Source organism: Maniola jurtina, chromosome 20 (assembly GCF_905333055.1).
Source record: "Maniola jurtina chromosome 20, ilManJurt1.1, whole genome shotgun sequence".
NCBI classification, from domain to species: Eukaryota; Metazoa; Arthropoda; class Insecta; order Lepidoptera; family Nymphalidae; genus Maniola; species Maniola jurtina.
The window spans coordinates 8,920,180-8,934,431 of record NC_060048.1 but is presented as its reverse complement, the minus strand read 5'-3'; the positions used below and the strand labels follow the sequence as shown (position 1 = coordinate 8,934,431).

Sequence of the window (14,252 nt, the reverse complement as noted above, 5' to 3'; positions counted from 1 at the left end):
ATCGTCACAGCACGAGTTTTTAGTTTGACTATACACAAACAGTGAAATAAATTAAACAGCTATTGCATTTTCGCGGATGTAAAAACAACGCAACTGTCGTAAATCAAACGTGTATTAGATAAAACTGTTTATTATTTTTGGTTAAATAAAGAGAAATACAAATGTACCTAGCCTTGGTTTAAAAATAACTAACTAATCAAATCACCTACTGTTTTGCATCCTAGCGTGATTTCGGAGTGTTTTAACTACGAGTATCTATATTATGCATAGCAAAGAATTACTTGAATTCTATCTAGCGAGCGTTTAAGTCAAAGAAAAGAAGAAGAGGTTTTTTTTTTAATCTGACAGAAAAATTCAGAAGGTTATTGAAATCACACTCCATACTATTCCAGAGATGATGCTAGACCAAAAGTGTGGATGATGCCCTCGCTTTGCTTTACCTCCGATTTGATCCATCTAGAGCTCCTAGTCAAAGAAAGCGACTCACGATGTTTGGCGGGCAACTGAATAAATAGAGTGGAAAGTGAAGGTCCTTGTGACCTCCGCTTACCCCAATTCACGAAAAGACCTCTGAAAGGTGAACGTGTCAGATCAGAGTTGGGTCCAATTAAGATATAGAGGGTCAAGGGAATCATCTTAGTCTAGAAAGTCCAGTAAAAAGAAACAAGAACCAGATGGTGTAAGAACAACCGGCAGAAACGAAGGCATATTTCTATAATACGCGCTGCCCAGCCAATAAGGTGCCGTATTCATTCGTTCTTTTCTATTTGCCTTTTAGGATTCCAAATTCCAATATACCTTTTCTTTCACCACATTTTAGTTTTCACTTCTTAAATTCTCCTCTGTGGATTAACATGTAATATGTATCTAGTAATCAATGTTGAATACCTATTGTTACATGTTGCACATCGAAGCAATAGTTAAATCGAATGTAGTAGTCCCCAATGCAACACCCAACTACACCGAGCTGTTCTCAACTAATTAAACTAGGTACCTTATACTCGTTATATTAAGTAGGTAATAGGTATGTGGACGCTACGAAGTTTAGACCTAAAATAATGGATGGATAGAAGTTCTAAACCGAAATTAGTTTTACGAACTAGTAAATAATTCGTATTGCTTTAGTTCCCTGCTGTTTAAGTTACTGCCTAGGGTTTTAGTTACATTTTGGGCGTACTATAGTTAAAACCTGATTAGAGAACTTGCATATCTCTTTATAAATCACTAGCTGACGCCCGCGACTTCGTCCGCGTGGATTTAGGTTTTTCGAAATCCCGTAGGAACTCTTTGGTTTTCCGGGATAAAAAGTAGCCTATGTGCTAATCCAGGATATTATCTATCTCCGTTCCGAATTTCAGCCAAATCCGTCCAGTAGTTTTTGCGTGAAGGAGTAACAAACATACACACACACACACACACACACACACACACACACACACACACACACACACACACAAACACACACATACAAACTTTCGCCTTTATAATATTAGTGTGAAGTACAACAATACTACATCTTAGGTACACGATTGAAATTTTAAATATTATGTATATGACGGAGTCAGAGGGTGTTATCAGGTTATCGTGGGCATATTTTCACTTTTTATTACTTTGTAGGCGCTTCTAATGATTATTAAGATTGAAGCATGATCTAACTACTAGTAAACCTGGATAATAACTAACCGGATACGTCAGGATAGCAACCTTTAGATTAACCGAGCTTTCGTGGGCGTACTAACGATATTCTTGGACTATCAAGTGATATTGAACTACCTTCGACTATAACCATGCTAACTCTCACTTACTGCATGTCACAACTACCAGCGTAACTAGGTAAACCTAACCTAGCCTACCTAGACCGGCTCCTCCACCCCTACACCGGTCCCAAACCGACCATCTAACCTAATCACCACAATATCAACTCATCTAACCAACAGTACCACTTTAGGTAACCACAATTCTACAGTACGACAGACTATGCCTACTGAGAAGTGTCCTCGGCAACAACCGGACGGATAATGCCCCGCTACGCACAGCGTGTCTGATTTTATAGTCCAACGACGACAGTGGGGAGATGACGTAATGCTCAGTGAGCAAAGTGTTGACAGCTAAAAGTCGGTACCGCCGACATACCAAAACTTACAATAACAACAACAATTAGTCATGTCTAAATCAACTCTGAGGGTATTTTAGTACTTGATGAACAAAGTAATGTTTAACTTTTGATTTGAATAGTTTGATTATTAGTAACTATTAACGCCTTCGCGCCGACACGGCCATACTGACAGGCGGTGCGCGCTCTGCACCTGCCTAACGATTGATGTTGATTCTGAAACTAAAATACATTCTCTTCTGAGTTTAGTATCTGTCAGCATCAAATGATGCTTAGTTATATTTGTAGTAAACCAGCACATCTTCAATGTTTCTGGTTTTTGAGCTTATTTAGTAACAAGTAAAATCTCGTTAGTATTTGTGTGTGTGTGTGCGTGCGTGTGTGAGTACGTGTGTGTGTGTGTGTTTCGTGGATAACTCGTGGATAGAACTCGTGGATTTCTCGTAGATAAACTCGTGGATTTCTCGTAGATAAACTCGTGGATTTCTCGTTGATTGTCTCGTAGATAAACTCGTGGATTTCTCGTAGATAAACTCGTGGATTTCTCGTAGATAAACTCGTGGATTTCTCGTGGATTGTCTCGTAGATAAACTCGTGGATTTCTCGTAGATAAACTCGTGGATTTCTCGTGGATTGTCTCGTAGATAAACTCGTGGATTTCTTGCAGATAAACTCGTGGGTTGTCTCGTAGATAAACTCGTGGATAGAACTTGTGTCTGTGTGTGCGTGTGTGTGTGTGTGTGTGTGCGTCTGTGTGTGTGTGGCTCGTGTAAAAGAGTCTCGTAGATAAACTCGTGGATTTCTCGTGGATTGTCTCGTAGATAAACTCGTGGATTTCTCGTAGATAAACTCGTGGATTTCTCGTGGATTGTCTCGTAGATAAACTCGTGGATTTCTCGCAGATAAACTCGTGGATTGTCTCGTAGATAAACTCGTGGATAGAACTTGTGTGTGTGTCTGTGTGTGTGCGTGTGTGTGTGTGTGTGTGCGTCTGTGTGTGTGTGGCTCGTGTAAAAGAGTCTCGTAGATAAACTCGTGGATTTCTCGTGGATTGTCTTGTAGATAAACTCGTGGATTTCTCGTAGATAAACTCGTGGATTTCTCGTAGATAAACTCGTGGATTGTCTCGTAGATAAACTCGTGGATAGAACTTGTGTGTGTGTGTGCGTGTGTGTGTGTGTGTGTGTGTGTGTGTGTGTGTGTGTGTGGCTCGTGTAAAAGAGAAAACTTGCTATAATCAAAGGCTCGGCTTTTCCTGATTAACTTTTAGTAAAAGAGTTCATTACGTAACAAAGTACAACGCTAGTGCTAAACAACAAGTTCATTGTTGACATCGTACTGCTACAGCTACAATACGAAATTTTCTTTAATTCTATACAGCATGGTTGGATAAGAAATCAACTCTATCTCATTAGTGAAGACCATCCCAATAGTGAATAGTATCACGTGTCTTAGTCAGCAAAAGTGTCGTTACTATCACCTATATCGAGCAATAGTAACTCATACCACCTAAACCAAGTGACGAATGACGATAAACTAGTCGTAACTGTCACCTAAATCGAGCAATAGTAAGTAATGCTACCTAAATCGAGGTACGATAAACTTGTCGTTACTATCACCTAAATTGGGTGACGATAACTATACGCAAGGTTTTGGATAATTGGGTTTTAGAAGCCTCAATAGCTCAACAGGTTGAGGAGCCGACTGAATTCCGAAAGGTCGGCGGTTCAAACCCCACCCGTTGCACTATTGTCGTACCTACTCCTAATACAGCTTTGCGCTTAGTTGGAGGGGAAAGGGGAATATTAGCCATGATTAACATGACTAATATTCTTTTTTAAAAAAAAAAAAAAAAAAAAAAAAAAAAAAAAAAAAAAAAAAAAAAAAAAAAAAAAAAAAAAAAAAAAGAATATGGTAACTCGGCGTTTTTATTCCGTCTCATTTTCCATGGTTGCTTCTTGAGTGAGTTGTTCCAGCGACTCTTCTCGAGAAGTGGATGATCCGGGATCCGTGTATACGTCTTCTGGCGCCGACACGGTTTCTTGACTACCAGGTTTACTTCATTTCGAGGTTCGATGACAAGGTGGTTTTGCGGCGGCATATCTGATGATCGACCTGGTGGATCAGCGGTCGATCCCACTTCTGATGACGGAGTCAGAGGGTGTTATCAGGTTATCGTGGGCATATTTTCACTTTTTATTACTTTGTAGGCGCTTCTAATGATTATTAAGATTGAAGCATGATCTAACTACTAGTAAACCTGGATAATAACTAACCGGATACGTCAGGATAGCAACCTTTAGATTAACCGAGCTTTCGTGGGCGTACTAACGATATTCTTGGACTATCAAGTGATATTGAACTACCTTCGACTATAACCATGCTAACTCTCACTTACTGCATGTCACAACTACCAGCGTAACTAGGTAAACCTAACCTAGCCTACCTAGACCGGCTCCTCCACCCCTACACCGGTCCCAAACCGACCATCTAACCTAATCACCACAATATCAACTCATCTAACCAACAGTACCACTTTAGGTAACCACAATTCTACAGTACGACAGACTATGCCTACTGAGAAGTGTCCTCGGCAACAACCGGACGGATAATGCCCCGCTACGCACAGCGTGTCTGATTTTATAGTCCAACGACGACAGTGGGGAGATGACGTAATGCTCAGTGAGCAAAGTGTTGACAGCTAAAAGTCGGTACCGCCGACATACCAAAACTTACAATAACAACAACAATTAGTCATGTCTAAATCAACTCTGAGGGTATTTTAGTACTTGATGAACAAAGTAATGTTTAACTTTTGATTTGAATAGTTTGATTATTAGTAACTATTAACGCCTTCGCGCCGACATATATAATATTGTTTTTATTCTAAAAAAAACTCACTGTCTGTTATACCGATATTATGATACACTCATCCATTAAAGCTAAATAAACAACAAAGTTTTCCTATTTAACGGATAGGCGAATATGTCTATAGTAACTGGCATAACTTTCTGGATATCTGTCGAAACAAATAGGGAAAGAGTTTACCTGTAAATAGCTGTTGTTTTAAACTTAGGTCACTGTTTGCCTTTTAACTGCAAGTTCGATATAACCACAGAATTTTAAATACTTAAGTATTATACAATATTATGGTGCACTCATAATACTACTACTACTACTAGTAGTGGTGCTACTATGGTGGAAGCTAAAAAAATACAATATGTATCTATCTGCTATCTATATCAGGGATCTGTTGTTATTATTTATACCAGGACAACATATCGCTGATTTTTATCACATATGTATCTATCTCTAGCATGCAACTGAAAATAAAAACTGTAAGGAAGGTATGTATGTTTTTACACTGATGCTTCACTACCCTATCCGCGGAAAGAAACTCTATGGGAAACTCTATGGGAAACTCTATGGAAAACTCTATGGGAAACTCTATGGCGCTCTCTGTTAGGTAAACCCATACCATACAAATGATAGAGGTAAAAATCTCAATGGGCGCTAACCATTTTGTTATATCAAATAGCGTGGCACCAATAATATTGTTCTATTAATTTTTACTATAAAAAAACAATTTTATTACTAATGTAATCTACTTCAAAATGCTATATATTCTGCTATGGAAAGCTTTATAGAAGAAAACGTAAGATTAATAAAATAAGTTAACTGTTGTAAATAATCATAAATAATATTTTAAAAATAAAGTAAATAAATCTAATACGTTTATTCCTAACTATACCACGGACCTATTTTTTTTTTAAATTGCTGCGGTTTTTCACACCCAGCTTTCTCTAGACACATTTCCCCAAGTACTCGTATATTGAACAAGAAAGCTACAAGCAAAACGCTGTAATATATAACGTGTAGGTAATTAAGTAAGGCACAATCGAATTATGCGTCCCATTTCCGTACTGGGTTTTGGTTTAATTCCTCATTAGAGGGAAACTCGATCATTTCAATTCGTTCGCCCCGATAATGTCGGGATTATTTTAACTTCAAATTACCCATTTCGCTTAAAACGTAATGCGATTAATGGACGTGTTTTGTGTAATTTAACAAATTAATTAATTAATTAGGGACGTATAAGTACTACCCCCGCCCGCGACTTCGTCCGCGTGGATTTAGGTTTTTCGAAATCCCGTAGGAACTTTTTGATTTTCCGGATAAAAAGTAGCCTATGTGCTAATCCAGGATATTAACTATCTCCATTCCGAATTTCAGCCAAATCCGTCCAGTAGTTCTTGTATGAAGTAGTAACAAACATACACACACACACACATACACACATACTTTCGCCTTTATAATATTAGTGTGAAGTGTGATGTCAAGTTCAGGCCATATAGTCCACCGTGCTGGCCAAGTGCGAATTGACATACTTCTCACACCTTTGAGAACATTATGGAGAACTCTCAGGCATGCAGGTTTCCCTCGCGATGTTTTTATTAACCGTTAAAGCAAGTGATATTTAATTGCTTAAAAAGCACATAACTCCAAAAAGTTAGAGCGTCGAAGCCCCAACCTCCCGGTGAGGAGGTGGATGTCTTAACCACTTGGCTATCACGGCTCTATTAATTATTTACGGCTTCAATATACAATACCGTAATAATTATTAAGGTTTCTCATTTTACACGGCTTAACAATTTTCAATCTTGGAGCAAAGATTTATTGCATCAGACGGAAATAGGCTATATTTTACCGTGCGAACGGGAAAACAAAAAGATTTGCAAAAAAATCATAAATTCCACACAGACGTAATCGCAGGTAAAGTTAAGTTGTATACAATATCTAAATTTCATCGTAAATAGATACTGTCATTTAGTTTTCTGTTACGATAGCTGTGAGAATCGGTAATGTCCTTGACTATATACAGCATCATAGCGTTGGGAGTGTTGATTAGATTACGATACAACTAGATAATAGTTGTGTCTTGAACTACATCAGCACTATCAAGTAGGATCTTCGTCAAACCAGGTCACCGATATAACGCTCAACTGCATTTTTAACCCAGCTTTTTAAAAAGCTGAGTAGATTTTATTCAGCAAAATTATAATATTAATCTAGCCAAGTATGTGCGCAGACACGCTGCATATTCTATTCCCTCACTATCATATTTCGATGGAAATGTCAAACTGACGAAGTGCAGATTGGCAGATTTCACTCATTTTTAGGGTTCCGTACCTCAAAAGGAAAAACGGAACCCTTATAGGATCACTTTGTTGTCTGTCTGTCTGTCTGTCCGTCGTGTCTGTCAAGAAACCTATAGGGTACTTTTCGTTGACCTCGAATCATGAAATTTGGCAGGTAGGTAGGTCTTATAGTACAAATACAGGAATAAATCTGAAAAGCGCGAATTTGTGGTTACATCATGTAAAAAAAAATTAAAATGTGTTTCAATTTTCAAAGTAAGATAACTATACCAAATAGGGTATCATATGAAAGGGCTTTACCTATACATTCTAAAACAGGTTTTGATTTATTTTTATGCATAATAGTTTTTGATTTATCGTGCAAAATGTTGGAAAAAATAGCCGAGTACGGAACCCTCAGTGCACGAGTCTGACTCTCACTTAGCCGGTTTTTGAGAACATTATGGAGCATGCAGGTTTCCTCACGATGTTTTGCCTTCACCGTTAAAGCAAGTGATATTTAATTGCTTAAAACGTACACACCTAACTCCGAAAAGTTAGAGTTGCGTGCCCGAGATCAAACCCCGGACACTCCGACAGGAAGGCCAAGGCCAAGCTAATAATAACTAGCCGATATTATAATAATGTAGTTAACTAGATTTGCCAAAGAATCTTTTTCATTTCAATGCACAAACAAGTTTCACGTAGCCCTTAGTTACCATGGGGCTTTATTCGACCCTTGTCTAGAGAATCCCTGACACTTTATTTACCTTATCAAGACTACTGGGAACCATACAGATGGTTAATTTTGGTGAACAACTCTAATTAAACTAACCTTTGTCTAAAAAGAATATCTGGATTAAATTAATTGATTTGAAATTGATAATGAGATAGATTAATGGAGCATAGTTATAGTTAATTGATCGCGTGTTTTACCGTTCGCTGTTGTTTCAAATTCAGTAAAAAATAGAATTTAAGGCCCGCAAACCTGAAATTTTAATTTAACTTGCATGGAAGTTAATTTGTAAATCTAGTCCATTTTTAAAAACCTGTAATATTTTTATCAAGTAATCCTTCAGTATAAATACGTAAATAAGTAAATGATAGTGAAAAATTAAATTTCCCGCATTTTGTTTTGTCACGTAGGTAACTAGGTAGGCTTGAACGAATAAAGAAGATATTATTTCTATATACAATCCAGAATGTTATGAAAAATCTCGGTTCTCTATTTCTTCAGCTTGATGAAATCTGTTTACTTATAAAAATATATGTATGGACTATGAATATGAAATTTTTAATTAAATAGGGGTCATTCAAATGTGAGAATTAAAAATCTACTCCTATTATTATTCTTTACTAGAACGACTACCGCGACGCGTGAATTTTAGTTTTTCAATTCCATTTTCTCAGACAAAAAGTCCAACGAATGCAAACTGTGTCTCTCTGTACCCAATTTCCTCAAAAGCAAATCTAGCAGGTAGACAGACAGATACACTATTGCATTTATGATATTATTAATATGGATTTTAATGAAAAAAAAAACCAGTAGGTATGATTAGCTCTTGCATAGGAAATGTTATTTTTCCTAATAAAGGGAGGAAGGATGTTGCCTTTTGCAATAACAGTTGTGCTCCCAGTAGCGGACGCCAGTAGCACGTGCGGAAATTGATGCAGGATTTCAAAGATTGTATGGAAAATAGGTTCATAATTAAACAAGTGTAAATTAAAAATTTATAACACCCCCGACAAGTGAAGGTTACAGTAACTAGAAAAGAACTGATTTTCTTGGATTATAGCTAAGAACACTCTCGATCAAGCCACCTTTCAAACAAAAAAAACTATATTAAAATCGGTTCATTAGTTTAGGAGCTACGATGCCACAGGCAGATACACAGATACACACGTCATACTTATAACACCCCTCTTTTTGGGTCGGGGGTTAATTATTTTATAAACAAACCGTATATTAAAATCTGAAAGTTTATATGTTTGTTTAATGGTTACTGTTTTACTGTTTTGCAGGAAATGGAAAAGATCTGCAGCAAATAAGTTCCAGGGGGCAATGAAAGAACTCAATCATCATTATTTAAAATTGCAAATGTTCGGTTCCGCTACGTTTTATTATAATTTTGAATAGTACTTAAATACTAAAAAACCTTGATAGATGTCCCTAAGGATTCGAAAGTTTGATCTGATTCGAGCTGACGTGGTTCGAACGAGTGTTATTAGTTGGACTGTTTGAAGTACGGCCTCAGGGAAAACAACTGAGGAGTTGACATTCAAAACGGTGATAAACATGATATAAAATTTTTAAAAATACCTGAATGAAAGCAGTTGAAACTCTACCAATAACTGTACCATTTTGATCAAAATAACACTTAAGTGTTATAATTACCTACACTGTGATGTTCGCCAGCTCCTCAATTCTAAATCGTCCGATCCCACGGACATTTTCAAAGTGGCTATAAATTAGTCCAGTAAAAAGTCCTCGGGTCAACGTCTCAAGACGACAGTAAAGGTTTCCGTTTTTTTCTAAATTCAATGAAAAACTGATTTTAATAGACCAAACTTCAAAAACAAATAAAAGAGATTTGGAATAAAAATATAAAATAAATAAAAAATCGAATTGAACTATAACTTTATGTTACGAAATTTCATGATTACATCTGCTTAGAATTTCCCACAATATAATAAAGAAAAAGTAAAGAATAAAGTCACATAGCCTCTGTAATGGGCCCCTTATCAAAAGTTCAATAGGTCGAGTACGAGACAACCCTCGATTTCAATAAAAACTTATTAAGCAGGTCCGTGCCTTTCTCAGAAACTATTAGAAAACTACATAGTCATTCAGTGAGAGGATAAACGACAAACACTAAAGCTTCAATTTCGTTTCTGAGTTCCGATTCAAAACTAACTAGAGATTGATACGTATGTAGATTCTTAATTTCGGATATTAAGTACATAATATACTGAATATTCAATTAGGTCCTCTAAGAACGGTTTAAGTTATATTACAGTGTTGATGGCTGATTTAACAAAAGAACTTTACATGAAGTAAGGGTTGCACGAAGTTAATTTCGGTCGGGCGGTTTATGCTAATGTTGGAAACCGTCGTTATGGTCAACCCTAATTTACATACATTAGCGAACAGTTCAACCGGTTCACGGTACTTTTTCATTTCAAACCAGGATACTGTAACTTGTACGAGTAACGGACAAATATCGAAAGTTCTGTCTAAGAACTTCTTTCATAACGTGCTTACTGCTTTGATATAAATGAATAAGTGACAGATATCAGTCACTTATTGTTAATGAAGCTCTTATTTACTAAGAGATACTTAAGTAGTCGGTCGTTAGTTGAGAAAGTTCGGTCGTACTTACCTTAGTTGTCGGTCATGGGGGGCGACGGTTTAATGCATCGGCATTACGTCAAATGTGGAGATCGATCTGTAATATTGAAGTAGGTCAGGACAGGCACTGGGGTCCTCATTTCGCACGCTCATTATCACTTCACGGGGTTCAGCACTAGAGTCATGTGGTGGAATCGATGTGGCGGTGAGCCCGCGCAACAGTGTGGCGTGACGACTGACAGTACGCGCGCAGTCGCAGGGGCGCTGACGGGCGGGCGGGCAGTGAGCGGAGCTGTGGAAACGGGCGGCCGACGCGCGGCGCGAGGCGAACTGCCCGGGTTCGCCGCCACCGCCTCTCATTGCCCTAAATTCGCGCTACAGGCGGCACAATAATTGTAAAGCTGCAACCGCGACGGCCGCCTATCGATTCAGCGTACGTTTCCAGCGTGGACTGACGCGATCATCCTATAGGCAATAGGTTTTCCGTTCCGATAGATTTTTCAATTCCATTAGATAATCATAAAACATTTGTTCTCAAAGATGTGCGGAGTCTCCTAATCCGGGTTTGACCAGCGTGGTGAACTACGGCTTAAGCCCTACTCATTCTAAAGAAGACCCATGCTCAGTACTGCGTTGATCTGAGTTAAGTTGATGATGAGTCGTGAGTGATGAATTGACGGAGCAGAGAACTACCTAGATATTATATTTTGATATGCAAGCTTCAAACATCGTATTGGACGGTAGGTTATCCGTCAGTCAGAGCAGACTTAGGCAAAACTGACAGTGTAACACATCATCGAATATACCCCATAGAACGGGAAGGGCCTTGTTGCAATAGCGAACACTGGCAACGGATTCTGCCGAGAAAATTGACCAAATGGTCACTTCGAATGTGCGAGACTATATCGATATAATATGCTTGAATTCGTTGATGTGTTAAACTTTCCATCTATTTTCCATGTATTTATCGCATCATCTTCTTATTTTTCGTAACACTGTGATAGAGTAGTAGTGGTCATCGTGAAATGGTGTCTTTGGGAGCAGATGTTATGCGCCTCACGAGCATTTACGACTTCTCCCTGCAGGTCAATAGCCGTGCAAAGGACACCCACGCCAGACTTAATTTGGTCAGTCTATCGCATAGGTAACCTTCCTCGCCTTCTGGTACCCTCCACCTTGCTCTGTGCTACAATATGATTGTAGCGGTTGCCACATTCGCAAGAAGATGTCGCTTCTAAAACTCAATGAATCAACAACGCTCGAAACACTAGATGGCAGCACGGGTGGCCTCATTGAAAAACTCAAAATAAAACACGCAACTTTCAATCGCAATGACAGAGCGTTTACCAGATTGCACTATATATAGGAGTTTCGACGCACAACCGTCGGCCCAGCTGGCGCTACCGAGCACAACACCGCTCGGTTGGGAAATTTCCCTATTGCTACGGTCGAGCACACACACACAGCTCCCGTACATGATTGATGAAGTCATTCTTACGCCGGGAGACGTGTGCAAAGACCTTAAATATGCGACTCTATATCTTAGGCGTATAATGTATATCGCATAGCTATGTAATTGTACACATGTTATTTTTCTTTCAACGTGTATGGTTGGTAGATTTTTTTTTTTGTGCACACAAGCTCACCATGGTGCCTCTAAGTGGGTTGATCTGTCATATAGGTACTTTAAAGGTTTCGTGAAATTAAAAAGTTAACACGGTCGAATACAATGCGGTCGGTACGGTAACGCGATCCTACATATTTCTAGGTCACAAAATAGCTTAAAACTTATTATCGATTATTTACAGTGCCACGGGTTTATAAATAAACTGGTCGGGAATCTTGGATCTGACTTTCATCCATTTAAAAAAACACTTGGACTATCTTTCTATGCTAGAAACTCTACTTTGACTTACTTAAAAGTAATTTTAAACTTTGGTTCAAAACGGGGAAACTTTTTATCATTTTTCGGCCATTTAAAAATGTGCTAAAAATAAATTCTACTGTTAAATATTATTTTAAAAACTTTAAAACTTTGGCTTTTTCTTAATCTTCCCGCCTTATTTAACATATATAACATACAATTAATATACACATAATAATTAATTAATAAGCTAATTTAAAAAAAACTTTTAATATAGAAAAGCTCTCAGGTGTATCAAATCGCGCAATGCAGAAGCCCGCCTACGCGAGCTCTACGAGTGACGACAAACATGCTACGCGGCTACGTCAGCACTTTGCTACGCGATGCGTTGCGCATTCAGTGATGTATCTCAACTTTGCCGCAAAATAGCTGCAATTTATGGAACATAATGAGAATTTATAAAAATAATAGTTAGATTTTATTTTAATAGTTAAGACTTTAAACTAAAGTATGTCTTTGAAATTTTATTGTATTATTAGAATATAATTAGATTTTGATACCTAAGCATGTAGACATTTTGAATTGATCTGTAGTTAAGTGTGTATTATTTAAGTTTTATATACAAAAAGTAATTCCTAAGTGACTTTAAGAGATAATTAATATTACAATGAGATTTAAATATCCAGTTTATTAACAATATAATATAATAAGACAAGTGTAAATTAAAAATTTACACCCCCGACAAGTTAAGGATACAGTAACTAGAAAAGAGCTGATAACTTTCAAACGACTGAACCGATTTTCTTGGATTGTAGCTAAGAACACTCTCGATCAAGCCATCTTTCAAACAAAAAAAAAACTAAATTAAAATCGTTTCATTAGTTTAGGAGCTACGATGCCACAGACAGATACAGAGATACACACGTCAAACTTATAACACCTTTTTGGGTAGGGGTTTAAAAAGTAAAACCAATTGAATGACAATGGATACTCACTAATACGTTTTGGTTCAATTAATTATTCGTATAACAAACTGCAATATCACTAACTCAACCCGCTTTCAGATGAGTTTTGTTTGTTTATTGTTTTGGAGGGCTATACTGTTTATTGCGTTTAATTAATAACATTGTTTCGTTTATGGTACATAGTCAAGGGTGATATAATTTGTGGGCATATATAAATGGAGAGGAAGAAAGAAAGATACCAAATGAGGAAAACTGACTGACTGGAATCTAGAAACTTGAGCTATTGCTTGTTTCTTTATAATTTTAATGATATAAATTAATAATTTTAGGGACAAAAGGTAAGCTTTGTTCGTCCCTTTGGATACAAGCTATCTCTGTACCAAACATCAAAATTGGTTAAACGGATGGATGGGCCGTGACTCGTGGGAAAGTAACACACTTTCGAATTCAAAATATTTAAGTAGTATGGATTAATTAATTATATTACAGTCCTTAGTTGGAACTTCAATCAAGCCTACAAGATAAGCTTTTACATCATAAAATAAAGGGAATGATAAAATCAGGATTGCAGTGGGTATAAAACCACGAACTTTCACTCGTATTACATGTGGCTGTAAAGCGGATTATGTGTCAAATTGTGAAAACTGTGAATATTGTGTGTGAAATAAATTGTTGGTCCATTAAAATAAATTTTGAGGACCACCCCTGGTAGGTGCTGTGGCGGAGTAGAGTGAGGAACTCTCGGTTACATGCTGAATCGAATTGTATTAGGCTATGGTGGGGTAAAATCCATAGATATTCAAACAATCAAAGAAACAAGTGT

The 14,252-nt window shown here is 37.5% G+C and overlaps 1 protein-coding gene across 7 annotated transcripts in view; it reads right to left on the bottom strand.

Moving 5' to 3' along the window:
• The window catches only part of LOC123875385 (sodium channel protein 60E-like), a 218,095-nt gene extending 207,185 nt beyond the window's left edge, over nt 1–10,910 (bottom strand). For all 7 annotated transcript variants that reach the window (XM_045921182.1, XM_045921183.1, XM_045921185.1 and 4 more), the window contains exon 1: nt 10,632–10,910. The gene's annotated coding sequence lies outside the window, so the exon portion shown is untranslated. The remainder of the gene's footprint in view (nt 1–10,631) is intronic.
• Nucleotides 10,911–14,252: the final 3,342 nt, after the last annotated feature.